At 42.6% G+C, this 20,765-nt stretch overlaps 1 protein-coding gene across 15 annotated transcripts in view; it reads left to right on the top strand.

The window, feature by feature from the left end:
* The first annotated feature begins 6,112 nt into the window (after window positions 1-6,112).
* Window positions 6,113-20,765, top strand: part of SIPA1L1 (signal induced proliferation associated 1 like 1) — a 373,433-nt gene continuing 358,780 nt past the window's right edge. For 9 of the 15 annotated variants that reach the window (XM_041758500.1, XM_041758507.1, XM_041758489.1 and 6 more), the window contains exon 1: window positions 6,777-6,908. The gene's annotated coding sequence lies outside the window, so the exon portion shown is untranslated. Of the gene's footprint in view, window positions 6,189-6,776; window positions 6,909-7,078; window positions 7,222-7,769; window positions 7,926-20,765 lie in introns of those variants that run through there. The other 6 variants (XM_041758505.1, XM_041758497.1, XM_041758493.1 and 3 more) reach the window with 3 other exon arrangements.

The raw sequence follows: 20,765 nt of genomic DNA, 5'->3' as shown, positions 1-20,765 counted from the left end.
GTTGTCATCAGGGCTATAAATCCTTCTGAAGACTCTAGAGGAGACTCTCTTTCCCTTGCCCTGTCCAACTTCAAGAGGCTGCTTATTCCTTGATTCATTGCCCCTTCCTCCATCATCACTGTCATGGTGTGGTGTCTTCCAATCTTTGTCTGACCCTGTTTCCATGGTCTTATCTCCTGTGCCTCTTAACTGTGACCCTCCTACTTCCCTCTCATGAGAAACTTGTGATTATGTTGGGTCCACTCAGATAATCTCAGGTACGTGTCTCCTCATATCCAGATTTTAATCACATCTGCAAAATTTCTTCTGCCACGGAAAGTGACATATTCACAGATTCCATGTATTAGGACATGAACATCTCAGTGGGGAATTAGTCTGCCTATGGCACTCTGCTAGCCCTTTTACTTGGTCTTTAAAGCAGCATCAGTTGCTTATTCAACAAACATGCTTGAATGTCTTGTATATATGTCCCTGTTCTAGGTGCTGGGAATATAGACATAACAAAGCAGACATAAAGCTCCTGCTTTCAGAGATCTTATCTTATGAATGAGACAGAGAGTGAGAGAGGAAACCACATGCGGTTAAAAAGAGCACCAGGAACAAGCAAGCAAATGACACAATGACCTTTGAACAGGGAGTGCGCCACACAGACATTTGGGGGAAGAGCTTTCCAGGCAGAGGGAATAGCAAATGCAGGGCCTGGAGGCAGGAGAGTGGCTAGTGTTTTCAGGGACCCAAGAGAAGCCAGTGTAACTGAGGGGGAGGGGTGTGGAGTGGTGAGGAAGATGAAGTCAGAGCTCTAGAGGGGAGTCAGAGAATACATTCATCTAGTCCAGAACGGGAATTTTGGCTCTTTCTCTGAGTGACATGAGAAGCCCTGAAGGCTTTTGAGCAGGGAAGCGACATGATCTGACTTACTTATGCTCCACACTCTGGGTTCTGTGCATAGAACAAATTATTGAGGGAAAGGACAAGAAGAAGGAGATCAGAAAGAGAGATCAATAGGGGAATAGTGTGATAACCCAGGAGAGAAAAGGCTCAAACAGGGAGACTTGCAGTGGGTGGAAAGTGATTAGATTCCACATTTATTCTGAAAGAAGTGCCAACAAAACTCACTCATGGTCTGGATATGTGATGTGAGAGAAATAGAGAAGTCAAGGATGACCCCATGACTTTTGCTCTGAACAAGAGCCTCTGAATCTCTGGAAGGGTGCCCTTAACTGAGGTGGGGAAGATTGTAGGAGGGAATGATTTTTTTGGAGGGGGGTGGGGGGCGGGGCGGGGGGGCCAGCGACTATGGAGCTTTTCAGCTTTACATATGTGAAGTTTGAGATACCTAATATACAACCACTTGGAGATGTTGAATAGGAGATGGATGTGTTAACCTTAAAAAATAAAACCGTCAGTTATTTTACCAGCAAAATGGGGTTTATTCAGGAAAAATGGAGAAGTGCATTGAGGACACGCACACTATGGCAAAACCAGAGGCAGGTCCAGCAAATGAAGAAGGGCAGTATTTTATGGAGAAGAAGGAGGAAGTCAAGGAGACTTGTTCTGAAGGAAAGCCCACTGGAAAAAAGCAGGGGTTCAGAGTGATGATGGTTTCTCATTGGCTGAGTTGCAGGGGTAGCCAATTTCTTGTAGAAGCTGCAATGTACACCACTCTCTGTGGGGTCCTGTTGAGGACTCTTCTGCTGAGGTGTGTAACTGACACTTCTGTTGGAGACTATAATTGACAATTGTTTCTGTAACTGAGGTTGAGTGGTAGCCTCTGGACTCCATATTAGGGAGGTTTCCCTTTATTAAGTTTCACGGATGTAGGAGTCTGGCTTTCAGGGAGGTGTCTGGACTGGAGATGCAAATTTGAGTAGTCAGACTATAGATGTCATTTAAAGTCATCAGATTGGTGAGATGACCACGGAATGGTAAGAGACCACAAAAAGATGATGTCCATAGAGACCTGGGGATTTCTGAGTTTAGAGGTGGGAGTCTGAGAAGGCCATAAAGCTAGAATAAGAACCAAGACAGACTCTTAGCCCAGAAGCCACAGTAGAATGTATTTCAAGGTTGAAAGCGACCAACCTTTCCCTGCTGCTGAGGACTCAAATGAGGTCAGGATGGGAACTGGCCACAAGTTTAGCAATAAGGCAGTCACTAAGGATCCTGAGAAAATCTGTTTTTCTGGGAAACAGAAGAGTACGGGCGGACAGGTGCAGGTGGGTTGGTATTAGAGTGGTAGGGCGGGAGTGTGCCAGGTTCTCTTTTGATTGTTTCTATTTTACCAATAAAGAAGAAGCAAAGCCATTAGCTGTGAGTTATAAGCCAGAGGTTTGATGTTGGGGGAGAAGGTGTGAAATAGTTCTTTAGAAGAGTGGGGGAGTGGACAAGGAAGTGTAGTAGCTCTGCTAAGCAATGTTAATTGAGTATAAAGTTCTTGGTATTTAAACACGTAATAAATATTATCATGTAGACGGGAGACTGAACTGTTCTAAGAAATCTAGTATTCAGATAAATCAAGTTACACCACCTAGGGCTAAAACCACAATACCCTAAAATTGAAACAGCACTAGATAGAACTTTAATTTTGGATGATTTGGGGGCACTTTGGTCCTTTTCAATAGTTAAGAGTAATTTTTCTGAATATGTGTTAGTAATTCCCTATAGAGGTATAGTGAGTAATAGGAAGTTCTGAATTGATGATAATAGGCTGAATAAACCAGACTTTAGCTGAGAAACATGCAGCTGTGAATTGATGTTTATAATATTAAAAAAATAACAATTTTGCTTGCTTGGCCGGCTTCTGTGTCAAAATCATTCCACACCAGATATGTTAGGGTGTTTTGTTGTGTAGGAATGAATAACCAGAGGGAAATTAATTCAACTGTGGTCTAAAAAACTAAGAACCGAACAGGGAGAGAGGAACAGGAAATGACTAGATGTTCTCCTTATCGCTAGGAAAGGTTACACATCCCTGTGTGGGAGGGGTTTAGGTGGAGGTGGGAAGAACCCAGAGAGAGGAGGGAGGAATGGTTTGGCAAACTCTGTATTCCCTCTTTTACTCTCCTGCCTCTTGTCTGTTGTTTTGAAATCCCAAGAAGGCCAAGGAAGATACAGAGGGTCAGGCCTGACCTGTTGGTATTACAAACATGTTATTGGAACCTACAGCTTTGGTGGATTTCACCTTTTCTTCCTTCAGAAACATAGGTGAAAATTCTGTTACCATTGACGAGTAAATAGTAGGCCAGGGCCTTGAAAGAGCAGTTTTAGGTCCCCGGGACGGTATCTCCTATTCTACTCTATCTGAAGGTTAGAGAAGTTCACTTCATAATCTGAGGCCAATATCTACTCTGGAGCCTCATAAGCATCGAATAAAGTTAATAGATTTGGTTAGCACTTGGGTCAGTTATTTCAAATGTTATCAAATGGCCATCTGGGAGTCATAAAACAGGTGGCTCTGAAATTGTATTGTGTTAGTGGGTACAGATTGGCAGCCATCCTTTCTTTACAGGTAAAACTGTGTTAAAAGTTGAGCCAGAGCAAATAAACAACTGATTTACAATGGTGTACTGTGCTATGAAAGATAGTTCCTTAAAACACATCAGCAGGGTGGTTGGTGATGCGTTGAGTTTCTTTGTAAAAATTTTTATATTAAAAATACCAGCATGTGAATATTAGCCCTGCCCTCCCACCCTCTCTTCCTTCTCTCCTCTCCTTCCTTTCTTCTTACTTTCTTTCCTTCTCTCTTTCCTTATAGTTATTTTGGTGGGGGTGTGGACATATTCAGTTTAGGTCTTTGGATTGCGTTAGCATATTTATAAAATAACAAGGAATCTGTTTTGAGTTAGTGAAAAAACAAATCATGAACAATGCATTCCCTGTGAAATTACTGTAGCATGGTTAATATTTTTGTTGTTTTTACAGTTGGGACAAGAGAAACTTTAAAATCAACTTGTCAACAGCTAGCTAAACTTTGTGAAACTGACCTATAAAATGAAATACTCATTTTTTTTGTAAAAGGAAAATATGTTATTTATTAGAAAATTTTTATAGGTCTAAGAGCTATTGAATTGTAAAGCTGACCTCACATCTGGACTACTTCATTTTACAAATGAAGAATCAGCAATTAATTGACTTCTCAAGGAGACTCAATTATTAGTGACACAGAAAAACTCAAAGTTAGTCTCCTAAAGTTGTCTAGTGCTTTTCAATCATTGTATTCACTCAGGTTTCAAGTGTAAAAACTTTCACCAACCTAGGATTTAAGCTCATGCTTGACCTAGAGTCTTAACTGCCTACTCTTCATGTACTTTTATGGGTTTTCTAGTTTTGTGGGATTGAATTAAAAATCACAGTTTTCTCATTTTAATGTAAGTCGGGATGGGATTTATTAGTTTTTTTTTATTGAGATATAATTCACATGCCATGGAATGTGTTTTTCACTCATCCCTTCTGAAATCTAAAGTTCAAGCTTACTTCTATTCACAGCATCCATTTTATTTAGGCAGTGACTATTTAACCGCCCCCCCAAAGAAAAATTGTAGTTTCTACAATTAAAAGAATAAACAGGGCAAGAAAAGATTTCCTCTTGATCCTTAACAGCATTGAAGTAGGTTTGAAGGCATCTGAAAAGCTTAATGATTAAAAAAAAAAAATCTGAACAACAAACCTCCCCCGACCCCAGGGTGGTTTTTTTTTTTTTTCCTTAACAGCATTGAAGTAGGTTTGAAGGCATCTGAAGAGCTTAATGATTAAAAAAAAAAAAAAAAAAATCTGAACAACAAACCTCCCCCCACCCCAGGGTGGTTTTTTTTTTTTTTTTAAGATTTTATTTATTTATTTATTCCTGAGAGACACACACACACAGAGAGAGAGAGAGAGAGAGAGGCAGAGACACAGGCAGAGGGAAAAGCAAGCTACAAACAGGGAGCCCAATGTGGGACTTGATCCCAGGACCCCAGGATCATGCCCTGAGCTGAAGGCAGGTGCTAAACTGCTGAGCCACCCAGGGATCCCAGCACCCCAGGGGTTTTCTGAGACAAAGTTGGAGAAAGGAAGGACTCTAACTACTGAAAAGGACATATTCTATGTGAACAGAAACAGACAGTAATGGAGTAAGAAAATAAAGACTCCTAACTCTGGGAAACGAACTAGGGGTGGTGGAAGGGGAGGAGGGCGGGGAGGGGGGGGGTGGTGCGGGTGACTGGGTGACGGGCACTGAGGGGGGCCCTTGACGGGATGAGCACTGGGTGTTATTCTGTATGTTGGCAAACTGAACACCAATAAAAAATAAATTTATTATTAAAAAAAATATGACTGTGGAGCAGAAACATATTCTAGGCCTAGGTAGGTACATACTCTACGGGGGTGGGGTGGGGGTGGGGGGTGGGTAGTGGAAGCCAAGTAATGAGGACACTTGCAGCCTGCCACACTCATTTTCTGCCCTCAATGGACGTTAAGTAAATACCTACTATGTTACCAAGCTTGTGCAGGGTGAGAACACAAAGATGAGTAAGGCTGACCCTCTGGTGGTGGTGGTGGGTGGTGGGGGCGGGGCAAGGGACGAGAGAGGGAGTCTATGGAGTGGTGGTTGGGGGAGGAGATTGGGCAGGAGGGTGCAAAGAGCGAATATATGGTAGATATTTGGGGGTACAGACACATGCTCCCCCAGAACCTCTGGAGGAAAAACCCTAAGGCGATCCCTTTGCCAAACCCGGCCAGAGAATCATGACGCGGGTCTACAGATGCTCTCCCAAATAGGTTTAAAAAATCCTCCTCCCGCTTCGAGCCGCGCTTCCCCCACCATCAGGGTGTCGGGCAAGGGAGGGGGCAGGCTGAAAACTGCACCCACGTTCGCCGTCTTGGCTCCCTGCGGGAGACAGGAATCCAGGGCTTTGCCGTCGTCATAGCAACTAGGAGTTCCGCGGGCCCCCACCTTCCCGCGACTCCCACTTCCCCCGCCGGCCGGGCCGAGCGGCCGCTTCTCTCGCGAGATTTGCGCGTGGTGCCGAGCAGCCCAGCGGTGATCTCACCCGAGACTCGCGGAGGGAGGGAGGGAGGGAGGGGAAGGAATGGGGCGGGGAGGCGGGGAGGCGAGGGGAGTGCAGGGGAGGGAAGGGCGAGCGCGGCGCCGCCACCGCCGGCAACTTTGTGAGCGAGTTCAGTGCGTGCGTGAGCGAGTGAGCGAAAAAGTCCGTGCGGCGCCGACTTCCCGGGAGGGGGGTCCCCGGGAGGGGAGGGCCAGGTCTGGGCTTCGGAGGCCGCCCCCGGCCACTGCATCCCTTCCCGCCTCCGGGGCTCCCTCCCCACTTCCTCCCCCCCAGCGGTCCTCCCGGGCCTTCCCGCCCCCGGCGGCAGTTACCTGTCCCCTCCCCCACTCGGCACGCACCTCCCCGCCCCGGCGCCCACCTCCGAGCCCCGGACCCCCAGGCAACCCCAACCCCGCTCTGTCCGCCCCGCCCCAGCTTCTCCTCCTGGGGGGCAGGCGGGCGGGATGGGGGGCGCTGAGCTCCGGAGGCGGCGTGAGCGGGGACCGGGGCGCCCAGACAATAGTTGATGCCCGGGGACGAGGGAGGGCACCGCCGGCCGCCCCGCTCCGCGAAAGCGGCCCCCGCCGCCTGCTCCCCAGCCTCGGAGCCGGGCTCAGGAGTTGGGCAGATCCGCCCCCACCTCCCCCGGGCCCCCTCCGCGCGGCGCTCGGCGCTCGGCGCTCGGCGCTCGGCTCTCGGCGCCCGCCCCGGCCCGGCCCCGCCGCCCGCCGCCCGCCGCCCGCCCGCCGCCCGCGGCTCTCCGCAGAGGAGGCGGCGAGAGGGCGCGCGCCGGCCGGCCACACGGTTTCTCTTTCTCCCCAGGGAGAGCGCGCGGCGGACGCGCCCCGGACGCGCGGCGGCACCGGGAGGCCGTGCAGGGCGGTAAGTGGCTCCCGCGACCCGAGGCCCTCGGGCCGGTGCTTGGGGCCAGGGCCGGGACCCCGGGACCCCGGGACCCCGGGACCCCGGTGGAAGTTTTCATTTCCGATCTGCTGGCTCGCCGGTAGCGCAGCGCGGCGGGGGCGGTCCGGGCTGCACCGCGCACGGCGCGCGCGCACGCACCTCGGAGTCGGGAGCTGCGGGACTCCCCGCGGGGCGCCTCGGAGCGAGGCCGGGAGACCCGCGCCCGGCTCGGGGCGGCTGCGCCCACCCCGGCCCGGGCCCCGGCCGGCACCCTTCGCCTTCAGCCACCTGGGTGAGCGCGTTGCGGGCTGTGCCGGGGAGGACAGGCCGGGGGGTGCGATCCTGGGGAAGGCAGGAGGGAGCTGGGTGCCCGCGGGTGGTTCATCTCTCTCCCCGGGGGGTGGGGTGGGGGGTGGTGCCTGGGGGTGCGCGGCCGAAGTCAGGGATGCTCCGACCCGCTTTCCTCGGAGCGAGTAAACCTCGAGAGGGCTGGAGAGGCTCGGGCGAGCTTCCACGAGAACTTTTCCTCCGTGGCCTCAGCTGTTTCCAACTTCTCCTGACCCTCGAGGGGGTCTGCGAGGCTCCCCCATCGCTTCAGGGCATTTCTAGGTGGACAAGGAATCTCTCGGGGGCACGTTGCAGTGTCCTCGCGTTTCACCGTTTGTTAAGTCTAGGGGCGAGGGAAATGGTTCACTTCAGGGAAGATTGTTTTTTTTTTTTTTTTTTTTTTTTTTAATTGAGTTGTTGGAATTCGTTTTTGCAGGGAAGCATTTGGGGTCTGATGGCTCCTAGAGACTGCGTTTGCCCTAATAGATTGAATTTTTCATGACGGGTATTTTTAGAAGTAGCCTTCGCTGAAATTCTTACTACCTGCCAGACGATTATATTTCTCAACTGGGAGCCAGTGATGCGATGCAAATTTCAGAGTAAAGGTGTCGACTTTCATCAGGTTCCAGGTCTATCTGGATGAACTGGGGTTGGCGTTTCCTCTATAAAGTAAGCCTTTCATGTTGAAACTCTGACTCAGACTCTTAAAGCCATTGTTTTTATACTGGTACTCTGTGGGAGTTAAGTGTCAACTTTCTCTTCTTTTCTCATATGGAATATTTGTCCAAGGCAAAGATTCTCTGACTTAATCTTTAGGAAAAGTACAAGATTAAGTCCTATAGAATCATTCTCTGCAGCCAGTTTAGTAATAGTATTAATTTTCTATATAATCCTGGTTTAATGACTTTCACTTTTCTCTTCTTCATTTTTTTGAAGGCTGCAATTAAACCACCTTTACCAGGATGAAAAGAAAAAAAAAAAAAAACCTGATGGGAATAATGTAGAATAGTGTTAACAGCAGTAGTCTCAAATAAAAGGTTTACGTAAAGCAGTTTATGGTCACTGATGTGTCCAACTATTAGATGACATACTAGTTATTAACAAGAGTATTAATATTAAAACATTTTCCCATGGAATAAATTATTCATACTGAGGCATCAGCAATTAACAGTGCATTTTAAAATGACTTGGGTGATGATTTGCTTGTAAATGGTTAGGGGCAAAATAAGAGATTTTGGGGATGAATGGCTTTATGTGGGTGACAACTTATTTTCTTATCTCATTATGCTTAAGTAAAGGACTCTTGAAGTTGACTGTATCATTAGATTTCTCTAGTTTGACTAAGAGAACAAGTTTGGCAAGTGGCTCAAGATAGTCAGTAGGTGTTGCTGTTAGCTTCTCTGCAGTTCCTGGTGCTGCTCCTCTGGTTTGAAACTGCAATTCTGATAGAACTTTTTAGATCTGAAGTGTCAGTCAGTCGTTACGATGCCATGGCAAGGTTGACCAGAACTCTTAGTGATAAATCCAAAGCACTTAGATTTTGTACTGAGATTCATTTAACTCTTTCCTTTCAGTACTGTTTCCTGGGTTTCGTGTTTATTTACTTTGCTTTTGGTTGAATTACATGAGTAATTTTAGGGAACCTACCCCCCCCCCCCAATTTTTTTAAAACAACTTAAAAATCTTCATGTAATTTTATTGAAGCCATAGTTGGAAGATTGCTTGAGTTTGGTGGTTTTGTAGACTTCGAGGGATCTTCCTTGACTCTGAGTTGAGATGTGTATATATATGTTCTATGTTAACTTTGCAGCTTGAATTTTTCAATAAATGGGTGTTTTCTGACTCTTTGAGCTGTGAAACAGAAGCCCGAGGAGAGGTGGGACAGTGTAAGAGTACAGATTCCCTGAATCTTTCCAATTTAGGGGAAAGTATGTAGTGATTCATGAGAGTATGATTATGTGCTTCCTGTCATTTCTTGTGGTTGTGTTATCATTTCTGCTGGTTCATATCAGTGTACACATAAGGTATGGACATGAAGATATTCAGGTAACATTTCACATTTGAGACTTTTGGTTCACTGATGAAATTGGACTTTGTCAGAGGAAGATAGATTTATTCCTCTAATGGAGAGCTAGATCTCTGATATAGAATGCTTCTTTCTTCCTTTTGATACCAGTCATGGGAGTTTATATCTGAAATTCAGAAAAAAAAATCCCATTCAGAAAAAAATCCACCCCCCCCCAAATAATATTACTATATTCCTAACCTTTCAAGGTTTATGGTGAGTCAGGTGCTATTTACTGAATGTCTTTATCCATGATGTGTTGCTATTGGGCTCCATGATTCCAGTGGTGAATAAAAGTGTGTTTCATGGAACTTATAGTCCAGTGGAACCATTTGTAGTAACCTTTCTGGGTTTGGTTTTATGGTACACTGATGCCTCCACGAAGGTTTTACATAGCAAGCTATCAATTATTTTTAAATTTTAACTTATTAAATTAGTTTCTGAAATAATGAAGCCCAGTATTTGTCCTCAGAAGTTCTGGGTTTCAAATTTTCTGGCTATGGGATCTTAAAAAATAATCAAACCTCTCTGAACTTTCTGAAAAACTATTTTTGTGCAAAGATGGGTGTAATGCTTCACAGCTTTGCTGCAAGAATTAATGAGAAAATATGTATGAAAGTACTTTGCAAATCATGAATTTTTATTTGCAGTTGTATTTTCTTTCTGATGAACAGGTTCATACTTTTTTGAAGCTAGAAGGGATTTTGAATTTAAATCATTTGGCCCATTTTCTCCATTTTACAGATGATGAAACTGAGGCCCACAAAGTTGAAGTGATTTATCCAAGGTTATAGAAGAACTAGTTAGTGATCAGGCAGTGATTGGAAGGCAGGTTTCCGGATTTAACTGTACTCCTTTATTTCCTGCATTGATTTTAGTTTTTTTTTTTTTTTTTTTTTTCTTGTGAGCCTCTAGGTTACGATTCATTTACTGCTCCCCACTCAAGTATTCAGTGTTTATTAAGTATCTAAAATGAGGAGCAAAACTTAAGGAAACAGACAAAATCAACATTAAGATTGAAGAGCTATGAGAAGAGTATTGATGTAGTGTTTGGTAAGTTAGCTTTAGAGTTACTCAAATTACAAAGTTATGGAAAAAGAAATTATGAGTTAGTTAAAATATCTACATGGTAGAGTCTGTAAGCTTTTTCGCCCTTTTTTGGATTGGGGGTGGGGAATAGACTCTATTAACTCAGAGCATAATATACTTGTATGCTCTTTAGAGAAGCCAAACTTAATTTGTTCTAGCTTATCATTTTCTTTCCTTTGCATCAGTTTTCATTTGTAAAAGAAAGTCACTGTTCCTTCCTTATTTCTGGGAACAGTAGCAGCTTGTGGCCCTTCTCTGTTGTCAGTTACACGTAAGTGTGATGGGTGGTGGTGGTGGTGATGGATCAGGTGGAGGGATAATTGCACATAAAACAGGAACATGTTGAAGGAGCTTCCTGTTGTAGATATGACTGATTTATGTAGCACCACCCTCCCTTCCAGTAGGGTAATCTGAGCCAGGAGAGAAGAAATATCTCTGTCAGTTGAGTGACTGCCCTTTAGATGAGGGGCTCTCCCTTTCCCTGGGAGGGTTGAATGTTACCTTACTCTTTCAGTGCTCATCCAAAAATTTGGGTCTTGTTCCATATCCGGTGCTATTTAAGATTGACAGTCCAACCTTCAGTCCACTGCACTTCTACTTTTTGGTATATGAAGTAAATGGGCCTCATTGTTTTTTTTTTTTTTTTTTCCCCTCCTGTGTCTAGCTAATTGGAAAAACAAAAACAAAAAAAAACAAAAAACAAAAAAACAAAACAAAAAAACCCAACCGAAACCAAAGCCCATACTACCTACATGGCATTTTATTTTCCAAAGGTTAGGTAAAAGTTAATTATCCTTAGATGATTGTTCTTTGATTCTTTCAGTGGGCTCTGAAGTAAGTCAGAAGTATGGGAAAAGTTCCCTTTGCTTTGGATCTCTCAAACACAGAGGGTTTGAGTGAAGGATGGAAGAACATGAATGTGATTAGGTTTGCGATCAGGAGGCTAAGAAAATCTATTGGGGTTTATCTTTTGAGGGTAGGGGCCAGTGCACATTCATTTTCTCTTTTTATTCTGGTCTGGGGGAGAGTAAAGAGAACATGAGTGTTTTCTTGAAGATAAGAGGGATGACCCTGATATGACATGGAGGAACTTCAGGAGCTTTTTTAGTTGGACTCTATAGTCAGTAGCCGTGCCTCTGCCTCAGTGGGTGTGCCGTGGAGTCAGGTGAAGCCTTTGCTGTTTGCCTCTGGAGGTCTGAGAGGAGAATTTGCGGTCTTTAGATTTCTAATTTGTTACTTGTCATGTTGCACTGACTTTTCCCTCTAATTAGGATTATAGTATGCCTCACTTTAAATTGTGGGAAACAGCAATTACATAATGTTAGATTTCCGTCTTTTCAACCCAGGAGAGGCAGGAGCATGTATGCTTCTTGGAGTGTGCCGGCTTGGAGAGGGAGGGTTTCTGGTTTGCACAAGCACAGGGGTCACACAGAGGCGATTTGAGCAGACAGGACAGGATAGGACAGGACAGGACAGGACAGGACAGGACAGGACGTCCAGCCTCGGCTACCACTGGATTCTTTTTCCTTTCTCCTCCCCCAGAATAGGTCTGGGTTAAATGCCTTTTGCAGATACAGTAGTTAATTTTGGTTATTTTCTCTTTTTTCTTCTACTTTTTTTTTTTTTTTTTTTTTTTTTACAAGATCTTTTACCAAAGCTATAGGTATAATTACTAATTGGTTTCTGTGGTTCAGGATCTTCCTTTTAGAATGAATTCTCAACTACTCAGAGGATGGCTAGTGAGAAATAAAAAGCAAAGAGCTTCATAGTGAATGATCATGTATCTTTTTTCTTTTTTCTTTTTTTAATGATCATGTTTCTATATCCAGTTTCTTTCCTTGGCTCTTATATTATCTCCGCCCCCCCCCCTCCCATATTCTAGAGTATTTGCTTAGATAGGTATTCTGGTTAGATATATTGTGAGCTCCTTGTGTTCCCTTTAACAGTCTTAGTTCCCAGAATTGATTGACAATTGGTTTTTACAAGTTTCTTTGTGGCTCTTGATGCTCTTAGAGAAGCAACTGATAACTGAACTGTGGTACCTCGCGCCTTCAAGAAGACGCAGTACTTGTCAGGAGATGCCTGTAAGATACATCATGTCAGTTAGTTGCATGTACTAAAATTCTCACGCAATTTGACTGTTATTGTTTGCTTCACTTCTGTGTACTGAGGGAAAAAAAATGGAAAGGAGTGTTTTCACAGATTTTTGCAAGAAATTTAAGTTTATGACTTGTTGGAACTAAACTGTTTTCCTTCAGAAGGCTTCGGAAGCATGTTCTTACTCTGGCACCGCAGGTCAGTGTGTGGTTGATTGACCTCCTCCCTCTTCCTAAGGCCCAGTTCTGGCTGCTGCAGTGAAGACCTTAGAAGTTTCTGCCCATATACTTTGTCTAAGTGTAATTTCTGAGTAGTTGGCATTTCCTGTGTAAAGCAAGTGTGCTATGTGTCTGTGTTTGGGTGGGGTTTGACTGTGGTTCTTAACCTTTGTCTCTTTTCCAGTTCGGACTGTGTCCATGTTGCTTTATTTTATTATTATTATTATTTTTTTGCTTTATTTTTTTAATGAGGATCTTAGTGCTGATCCTTTGTAATAGGAAGGTGAGGTATAATAATTGCATCACAAAATGTTTCAGTAGGTAAATGATAGGTTATGGAGAGCTACAGTGTTCACAGGCAAGGCTTATTTAGAGTTCAAGAATGTCAGTCTAATAATTGCTTTGGTGGGATTGTTCTGAAGGCCATTTTCAAGGTAGTTTTTAAAATAGTGGTTTTCAGTGGGTTGGGGAGGATTTGTGTTTGGAGGAGCAGTAGAGTGCTTGGGTGGAGAGAGTAGAGGATCCCAGTGAACTCTGGGGCAGCATGCTAGATATCAAATGGCTGGGGGTGTGAAGAAAGTCAGTGGATGATTCTGTTCTGTTTCTCCTCCACCCACTTGAGAGCACAATAGTTTTCATATCGTTTTTGAACCTATGCTTGACAGTAAGGTAAACAAGTAGTAGGCTTACACCAGAGAGCAGCTGACTGGGGATTGTGGAATCTTCGTTTTAACTGGGTGAGAAGGGGAGCCTCTGATCCTATCTGCTATCCCATTGATTAAAAAAGACAACTTGGAAAAAACTCTGGAAATACCTGCCAACAGCTGAAAAGATCAGGCTGCTTAGATTCCTACAGTGGATGTAGAACATGTAAATCCAATTTGGTATTTTTTATTTACCATCTTAACCATTTTTAAGTAAACAGTGTAAACAGTGTAGCGAAGTACATTCATGTTGTTGGGAAACAGATCTCCAGAACTTCATCTTGCAGATCTGAAACGATACTTGGGAACTCACTCACCTTTCCCTCTTTCCTTATCTCCAGCTATTGCCATTCTACTTCTGTTTCTGTGAATTTCTCTACTTTAGACACCTCATATAAGTAGAATCAGGCAGTATTTTTGTCTTTTTGTGAGTGGCTTATTTGACTCAGCATAATGTCCTTCAAAGTTCATCCATGTTGGCGTATAGCAGAATTTCCTTCTTTTGAGCTGAATAATATTCCATGATATGTATAGATCGTATTTTGTCTATGCGTCCATTCATGGACATTGAGGTTGCTCCTACCTCTTCTGTGAATAATGCCAGTGTGAACATGGGTATATCTTTAAGACATTCCTTTTAATTCTTTTGAATATACACACAGAAGTTGGATTGCTGGATCATATGGCAGTTCTATTTTTAATTTTTTGAGTAATCTCTGTACAGTTTTTCATAGTAGTTGTAAAACCACAGTGGTTTTACATTCCTACCACCAGTGCACAAGGGTTCCGGTTTCTCCACATCCTCATCAACACTTGTTATTTTCTGTGTGTGGGTTTTTATTTTTTTTATTTTTTTTTATTTTTTTATTTTTTTATAGTAGCCATCCTAATGCACGTGAGGTGAGATCTCACTGTGGTTTTGATGTGTTTCTCTGATGATAAGTGAGCATCTTTTGTATTTTTGTTGGCCAGTCGTCTATCATCTTTGGAGAAATGTCTATTCAGGTCCTTTGTCCATTTTTTAATCTGGTTATTTCATTTCTTATTGTTGAGTTGTAGGTTCTTTATATATTCTACATATTAACCCCTCGTCAGATGTATTCTTTTGCATGTGAATGTCCAGTTTTCTCAACACTATTTGTTGAAGAGATTGTCCTTTCTCCGCTGAGTGGTCTTGACTCCCTTGTTGAAGATCAGTTGATCACATACATGAAGGCTTATTTCTGGGCTGTCTATTCTGTTGGTCTATTTGTCTTTACACTAGTACCACAACTGTTTTGATTACATTTGCTTTGTAATCCGGAAATGTGAGTGGCACTTACTCTTAATTTATGCTATTCTAGGTGTTAAATAATAGAGAATAGAGAAGTTGCAATTGAGAAGGCAATTTGAAGAATTTTTCATTTTTTTAAAGGGGATCAGACACTTAAAGAGTGAGGTAACATGATTTAAGTGGCAGAATGTTTGCAAGGCTATCAGTTGGCAGCTTGTGTAGTAAGAGTTGAGTGTCTAGCACTTCTTGGTTTGCAAAGTGCTTTCACAGATACTTACTCCAATGGCTTGGGAAAACTTCAAAAAGGTGGTGGACCTTGAATTGAAGATTGCATGTGTACTCCACTGGATGTAAATACTGCAGACCCTCTGTGTCAGTTGTGTCACCGTGTTAACAGGGAGATCTTTAATGAAAGTCACTAGTGGTAATCTCAAGATTTTCAGTGGTATCAGTTGTTAGAAGAGCTGTCACTTGTATTGTTTTCCTTGACGGTATATTGTTTTTCCTATTCCATTCCTGTAGATTCTGCTTTTCCCCATCTGCTCCTTGAATAGCAGTAGGCCACATACAAAGAGGGAATAGTTAGCCACGACAGTGTTTCTTTTCTGGGATGTGCAATGAGAAAACTAACCTGGCTGGGTTGTGTAGGATGAATCGAGTGAGAGAGATTGGAACCAGAACAGCAGTTTAGGTGGCTGTTTTATTTAGTAAGTACTTTAGGCTACTTAAGATGTAGTTTCTTACCTTCTTAATGAAACTGGGGGGATAATTTTGGTTGAGTGTAATAATAATTTAATAATAATTTTACTTGAGGGAAAATTGGTAGAATTGCTAAGGAGGAAAAATGTAGCACACTTCCATGTAGTAGGCCCGAAATAAAGGTTTGATTAGTGGTAACCAGATGCATTTATATCTACATGGGTGAATCTCTAAGGAGTAACTTAGTCATTTGTCCCATAAATATTTATTGACTACCCCTGTAATGCCAGGGGTTCAGTGGCTGCTTTTAGTGACAAGGGAATATATGGTTCCTGCTCTCATGTGGCTGATACTCTTCTAGTGATTGATATGGTCATTTTCAGCGTTCTGTTCTTCTCATCTCGTTGATTTTTCTTTTAGTCAAAGGCCATCTATTTTACTGCGGATGCAAAAACAGTTTTGGTTGTTTATTACGAAAATAGTCCTGTGTTAAATATTCTTTGTATAGAAGAAAAAAGAAACCCTAGACAGTTCCGCCTTTTTGGTTTCCAAGGAGATAGATCTTGGCAAAATTTATTTTATCAAGTGCTTTTCTAAGTAACAGAACTAAAGGAGACAGGCTTTAATGAATTTTGGTTAAGCTTTTCCTGAGGGTCCAGATAAGGTTTTCAGGTCTTGGTTTCCTCTACTTCTACATCTGTTCTAAAGGAATCTAGAAACCTAGTTTTGGTTAATCTAGATTTTTCCATTAAGTGTCAGATTTTAAAAAAGTCATACACCCTTTTTGGATCTTCATTCATTCACTCATTTAAATTTTATTGTTCACTTTATTATATACCAAATATCTTTTCCTTTGAAAAGAGGAAGGAGGTTGAGGGTTGAATTAAGTTTCCTTTAAGGCTGTTAGAATTCTGTGAATTTATTATTGTGATTTATTGAGACTGAAGGCTTTCTGCAGATAGAAATGTTTTTGAAAGAACTAAAGAAAAATTTGGAGACTTTGTTTTTAACTCTAAAACATTTTAGTGAGAAAATTCTGTAATGGTGGATAATTTTAGCATTAGTTTCACTTTGATTTGAAAACAATCAACATTGTAACTCAACTCTGAGAGTAGTCATAATTTTGGTAGGAGATTGTACCTTTCTGCTGTGACTTGTAATACTCTAGAAACTTAATTCCTATTTCAGATGATTGTTATAGTGCTAGTATGGGAGATTTAGAAATGCTTACCACCCCTTTTTCTAGGTGTTTGTGTCTGAGTCTTTTAGAGCCCTTGTCATTAATGTGTGTGGTAGTCTTGAGAGGTGGTGCCATCATGTTACCAAATACAGAAGAGTCACAGATCTGAGTACCAGTGCTGTGATACTGAAGCTGGCAATTGCCCATGCTGCCAGATATGTCATATTCAGATAACCTAGTATGAGATTTTATGGCTTTATAAAATAAAAATGATATTTTCATATTAATTTGTTGTTAGAAATTCAACATTGTATTGATTCTGTGCGATAGGATTCAGTTATTCAAAGTAAGATCTAAGAATTTCATCTGATGTGGATTATTTGCTGTTGTAAATGTGGTTTCACTGTCACCAAGAGCACCAGAAGATTTGTGTAATCCTGCTTTGTGAATTTGGTCATTTTTATTTTGTTTACTAATCATCAGTATTCACTGAGCACCTTCTACATGGCAGATAACTGCTCTCATCCTGGATATACAGTAATGAGATGGGAAGCCACCAGAGGGTTTTCCACAAAGGGTTCGATCTGACGTATTTTTAAAGCAAAAAACTCAGTTGTGCAGAGAATAGAATAAAGTATGTATGTGGGAGTGACTAAGGTGGAAGCAGGGAGATTTCAGGGAGTTCTAGCAATAAGCTGGGTCAGATATGATAACCAGTGGAGGTGATGAGAGAAGTGGCTGGATTCTGGACATATCTCAAGTGGGTCTGACATGATTCCCTGAAGGGTGAAATGATGTAGAGTGTGAGAAGTAGAGTCAAGGATAACACCAAGGTTTTTGGCCTGAGCAAGTGGTGTGATGGAGGTGCCATTCATTGAAATGCGGAAGATAGAGGAAGAGGTTTTGGTGGGGAATTAAGAGCTGATGTGTATTTGCTGGGTATGAGATAGTAGTTGATGTGCAGGTGGAGAAGTGAGGTTGGCAGCTGGCAGGTCTGTTAATCTTGAGGAGCTTCAGCTTTCTCATCTGTGAAATGGGGAAAGTATTTGCTCTTCTCAGAATTCTGGAGATGAAAAGAAAAAAAAAAAAGTTAAGGGGCTCCTGGGTGGCTCAGTGGTTGAGCATATGCCTTCATCTCAGGTTGTGATTTGGGGGTCCTGGGATCAAGTTCCACATCAGGCTCCCAATGGGGAATCTGCCTCTCTTTCTGTGTTTCTCATGAATAAATAAATAAAATCTTAAAAAAAAAAGAGGAAAAGTTAAAACTTCTAAAGTTATGTCTTGTAATGGTGGTATTATTTCTGGAAAGTAGACTGGTTACTATCTTATGTACTTTGTGGTCTCTTTTGAACTACGTATGTCATAGGCTATAGGCCAGAATGGATTGTGGAAAGTTGGCACTTGCCTTTCAAAGGCTGATTTTCTTTCCGAATAGATGGAATAGCTTTCTTTTTTATTCATTTTGTGATTCCTGAGCAGCTTCTGGGAGAACTTGGCATTTTGGTTCCCTTCAGAGTGTCAGAGGGCTTCATTTTGTGCAGCGCTCCTGGAGTACCACATGGGTGTGTGGTGCCAGATTTGCCTCTTAATAAACATAGCTGTGAGCCAAAGTGATTTTATTTAGGTAGGAGGATATTAATGTAGAAAAACCCTAGCTCTTTCCTTTCTCAAAGACTTTATTATATGAGGCTTCCCATGACTTGCATCAGTTAACAAATAGGGTCTAATAGGTCAGATTTACTAGGGAGACCACTCTTCATGTTATTTGATTCAGAATACCTGTTTATATATTCCTAGGATTTTGGATTACTCAAAGTTTTGTGATAGGCAAATGAGATATGTTCAACATGTATTTGACCCTACTGAGTTAAAATTTAAGACCCGAGTGAAAAAGTTGAGAGGATCAAGTCTTCTAGTTCAATAAATGGTATTTTGAACTTCTTAAAAGCCCTTCCTTAGAGATTATAGTAAATAGTTGTGTCCTTGAGATGCCATCTTTGCTGATGATTGATACTTTGCCAACAGTTAGATGTTGCTTTAGGGGCATCTTTAGTCCAGAGATGTATGTGCTGGTTCTTGGCTCTTCCTGTGCACCAGCTGGTTTGAACAGAGCCACTGCCACTTTCTTCACTGCCCTCCTGGTTTGGTTCTTCTGTGCACAGGATTCCATTGGGCAGTCGGCTGGGGGCCCACTGCAGGTTATGTGATTTGGAAAGAGAAGGGGAGGGTGCCTTTGAGGGCCTGACACATGCAGTGAGTGTAACTGTTGATGACAGTTGTTAGGAACCGTGTCTAAGTAAAGTATGCTAGGTGTTGAGCATATTAAGAGGGGTAATGGCTTTAATGCTGTGGGGAGGCATTGGGAGAACAGGAACCATGTGTTTTAGAGCATGTTGTGGAGGCAGAAATGCTTTGGATGTTCCCTTGTATCCCTTTTTCTGTCAGGCCCTCAAATTTATAAAATAAGTTTACCCTTCTGCTCAGTAATGGTTAAGTTACATAACCTTTTGCTTTTCATTGAATTGACTTACTATATATTATCTTATTTCAGCTTGTAAGAAACTGAACAATAGGTATCTATTGTAATATCACTTGACATGATTGTCTGAAAAAAACCCAAGCCTTTGCCTTTACTTTTGAAGTACATATTAGGAAATTTAGATCAGTTTTAAGAAATAATTTGAAAGGGATCTATATATTTAAATCTCTGGCTTATCCAGGCTTAATAATTTTTTCCCCCTCGAAGGAATGCAGCTTACTTAAAATATTTTTTAGAATATTTCCAAATTGTGCCTGATGGCTTTTTATTTGAAGTCTCGAGTCTAGTAATCATTTTTATTGGGGAGATAGGCTCTAAGTTTCTGAGGTTGCAGTACTTGTTTATGGACTCTTAAGTTTTTAACAAATTTCTTTATGCAGTGCTTTTATTGAGTTATAATTAAGTTATTACACGGCTCTCCGATTTGAAGCATACATTCACTGAATTGTGTTATTATCTCCATCATCCCCCAAAGAAACTCCATCCCCTTTTGCAGTCACCCCGTTTGTCCCCAGCCCTAGGCTACCACTAATCAACTTGTTCCCTCTGGGTGTTTTTCCCCGTAAATGGGCTTGCACAATATGTGGTCTTTTGTGGCTGACTTCTTTCAGCTAGTTCTACCAGAACACTTTTAATTTTTTTTCAAGCACTTTAACTTTGCTGGTAATATTACAGATTTTGGACTCAAAATCAGATGCTCCTTGTCTGCTGGCACAGAAACTACAGCCTGTGCCGGGACCAGAGAAAAGCAAAACCATGAACTACCATGTGTATTTATGGGGTAGGGGGTGAACTGTGAAGCTTTCCGCAGGTGCACTCAGTGCATGAGATTGCGTGGTTATTTTGCCTCTTCTTCTCTGAGCCTTGCCTGCTTCTTTCTTGAATTGTCCACGTGGCTCTTGATGTCCTCTCTGATTCTTCCCTTTCTTCTCTCTTTGGGCCGGTCTGAGACCAAGCACTGCCCCCATTTTTTCTCTCAAATTGATTCTTGTTTTTAACTTTTCCTCTCTTAATTGCCACCATTTTAGGACAGACCCTTTACCTTTTTATCTGGGTGGCCGGAGCAGGCTTCTTTGAGAGCATCTCCCCTCCTGCTGTCCCAACATCTAGGCCATCTTGTCTGATTATTCTTTCTAACGTAGTACCACCTAGGTACGTGGGCCATGCTCAGGGAGCTAAAGTGGTTTCATTACTTTGCTACATCAAACTCACACTCTCCTGCTGGCTCTCGTGACTTTTCTATTTTCTTTTTAAAAGACTATTTATTTATTTATTTATTTATTCATGAGAGAGAGAGAGAAAGAGAGAAAGAGAGGCAGAGACACAGGCAGAGGGAGAAGCAGGCTCCACCCAGGGAGCCTGATGTGGGACTCGGTCCCAGGACTCCAGGACCATGCCCTGGGCCAAAGGCAGGCGCTAAATCCCTGAGCCAGCCAGGGATCCCGTCTCATGACTTTTCTCTTGGGTTCCTTCCCTCCTGCTTATCTGATTTCTTTGGCCTCTCCACTGCTGTGTCTCTGCCTTCATATGGGTTTCTGCTTTCTCTCCTCTTCCCAACCATTCTTTCTTTCTTTTTTTTTTTTTTTTAAAGATTTCATTTATTTATTTATTTATTTTAATTTTTATTTATGATAGTCACAGAGAG

This window comes from Vulpes lagopus, chromosome 6, assembly GCF_018345385.1.
Source record: "Vulpes lagopus strain Blue_001 chromosome 6, ASM1834538v1, whole genome shotgun sequence".
Lineage (NCBI taxonomy): Eukaryota > Metazoa > Chordata > Mammalia > Carnivora > Canidae > Vulpes > Vulpes lagopus.
The sequence above is the reverse complement of the archived record's forward strand: the minus strand, read 5'-3'. Positions and strand labels throughout refer to the sequence as shown.